This window comes from Arachis ipaensis, chromosome B02 (assembly GCF_000816755.2).
Source record: "Arachis ipaensis cultivar K30076 chromosome B02, Araip1.1, whole genome shotgun sequence".
In the NCBI taxonomy this organism is placed as follows: domain Eukaryota; kingdom Viridiplantae; phylum Streptophyta; class Magnoliopsida; order Fabales; family Fabaceae; genus Arachis; species Arachis ipaensis.
The window spans coordinates 5,976,416-5,979,218 of record NC_029786.2 but is presented as its reverse complement, the minus strand read 5'-3'; the positions used below and the strand labels follow the sequence as shown (position 1 = coordinate 5,979,218).

The 2,803-nt window shown below is 23.6% G+C and overlaps 1 long non-coding RNA gene across 1 annotated transcript in view; it reads right to left on the bottom strand.

The window, feature by feature from the left end:
* Nucleotides 1-2,803, bottom strand: part of LOC110267432 — a 26,294-nt gene that overhangs the window by 15,050 nt on the left and 8,441 nt on the right. Inside the window, exon 2 of the long non-coding RNA XR_002355058.1 lies at nt 792-798. This is a non-coding gene — a long non-coding RNA (uncharacterized LOC110267432). The remainder of the gene's footprint in view (nt 1-791; nt 799-2,803) is intronic.

Here is a 2,803-nt window from a genome sequence, read left to right as displayed (position 1 = left end):
TCTTCTCACATAAAAACTTCTTTTAGACTTGCATAAAATTTGTACACTTTTTATTTTCTTTTACTAAAAAGATTCGTTTGAGGATCAAGAAGAATCAAACTTTAGATTGATAGAGATAAAAATGTGATGAATTGATTTGTCTTTTTCATTGTTATTGATTTTTAATTTTCCAGTATATATTTGATTGGTGGAGATAAAAGTGTGATGAATTTATTTATGAATACAGCTAACGTATACAATTATATATATGGAGTTTATCTATGGAATATTCTCCCCCAACAAAATATATAAAAAAAATATTACCATAGAGTAAATATTTTTCTAACTAGAAGGAAAAAAAATGTTCCTCCTCTACTTTTTTCACTAAGTATAATTAGACGGTTTCATTTTTAATTATCTAACAAATATTAATATTTATTAAAGATATCACTATTCGTATATTTTTTTATTAATTTAAATTTTAAAAAAAATAATTTTATAACTTATTAATTTAAGTTTTTCTTTTTTAAGAAGTGAACAGGAAAAACCTTATTTATGACACCAAATACCAGAAAAAAAAAAGACTAAAACGAAATTCCAAGATAGGTATCGGTGACTTGCATTACATATAATGAAATGGAAAAAAGGTAACACAATAATTATATATGATAATTTAATTTGCTTAAGTTTTAGATGGTTTTATTTATTTTATTATTAAGTATTAACCCTTTTAAGTGAAACCCATTCAAGTATATGAAGATAGGTGCATGAAATATGATAAATGTGTGGAAGCTATGGAAACTCTAACAAACTTTCTCTCTTTCTTCATTCTTTCACTGTCATTTGGGCACTGTGTCACATTACTAACTACCCTAACAGCAAAGGGGGTTTCAATTTGTCAATTGGAGTAATAATTTTTTTAGAGGGTCGAAAGTGCAATTAAGTGCTGGCGGCAGTATTACACATATTCTTCCTCAAAATTAATGGTATTAGAATTACGATTGCAACATATCTTCACTACAACCACTTGTGGTTGATGCTGTTTTTGTCGTCTAGCTTTATCACTTCTAGGTTGTCGGAGATCAATTATGACCCTTTTAATTTCTTTTACTTTTCACATTAAAAATCTAGTTAAAATTAAATTAAAGATGCTTATAATAGGTTAATAGTTAAATTAATTTTCAAAAAATTATTATTTTTTAAATTCGTCTTTAAAAATTTTTATTAATTAAATTAATCTTTTAAATATTATAAATTAATTATTTTCGTCTTTCGATCACTCAATTAATAATTTTCATAAATAATTAATGATATAAAATGTTAACTCACATCATATATAATATCTAGTATATCTAATTAGACGTTAAACAAATATATTTATGAAAATTTATCAATTTAAAGTCATTAGATTATATTAAGATAGATTAGGGTTTATATAATTGAAAAAATAGAATAAATTGATATATTTTCATAAATATAATTATACATTATTCAATTAAACATATCAGGTGTCATGTATGTTATCAGTTAATATTTTATATCATCAATCGTGGATAGAAACTATTAATTGAGTGATGTTACGACAAAAATGATTCATTTGTAATTTTTTAAGGACTAATTTCATCGATAAAATTTTTTAAAGACGAATTTAGAAAATAGACTATTTTTTAAAGAGTAATTTAACTATTAACTCGATACATAATAAAAAGTCCCCAAAAATTAATTAATATTATTATTATTGATATCTGTTCTACCTTTGCAAAATTGAAAGTAAAGAGTTTATGTCATTCTATTTCGTTCCCACACCATACCTAAAGCTAGGTGCACCATATTTTTATGCATGCTTTCTTATTGCTTAATTGGACTTCTTGTGTAGGACAGGAATTTGCTTTCTTGAATTAACTATAGTATTAATAATGCAATGCCCTAAAGCTTTTACCACGTTTCTGTTGTCCTTAATTGGGTCTTCTAACTTTAAAGATTTTATTAGGTGACTGGTTAATAAATAATTTTAATCATAAATAATAATTGAGACTTAACTTTTTTTTTCTAATACAAATAATTTATTTTAAGGATTTTTTTAACTAGTTTTTTCTTAGAGTTTTAAAACTAGCTAGAAGCTTTTATTTGACAGAAAAATATATTGACAATATTAAAATTTTCAAACATTTCTACAAACTATAAAATATTTTAATTCTAATATAGTGATCATGTGAAGAGTTTTATACAGACTTTAAATACATATTTAATACTTTCATAAGTATTTAATTCTTTGCACTAAAAAAAACAACAAATGACTTTCAGTTATAGAGTGTATGATTTACATTATTCATAAAGAAATTAAAAGAAAAGAAAGGAAAGGGAGAAAATGAACCATTTAAAATAATTCAAGGAAAAAAAAATTATAGTTCAGATATCAAAGGGTATTATTTTTGTAGAAATTGATTATAGTTATTATTATATTTCATGGTTTAGATAAAATTAAAAATTATATTTTAGGTTCTGTGAATATTGGTGATCTGTCATATATTGTTGTCATGCATAGCTGATAAGAACTATTAGTGGTTGAAATAAATTTTTTTATGCAAAATCATATCATCTATGTAATGATTACACAAAGTTCAAACCCAAATATACCTAGTTGGAATCATGTTTCTCTACTGTAATTTGATAAACTACTAACACGGTTTGGAAAGCTGTTGATGGGACTCAGAAAAAAATCAAGGATGATATGAAAAAATTATAATTTAATAATTAAGATTATTTTTCAAGGTAAAAAATTGAACAAGATATGAAAAATAAATTACAATATGTTAATATCCGT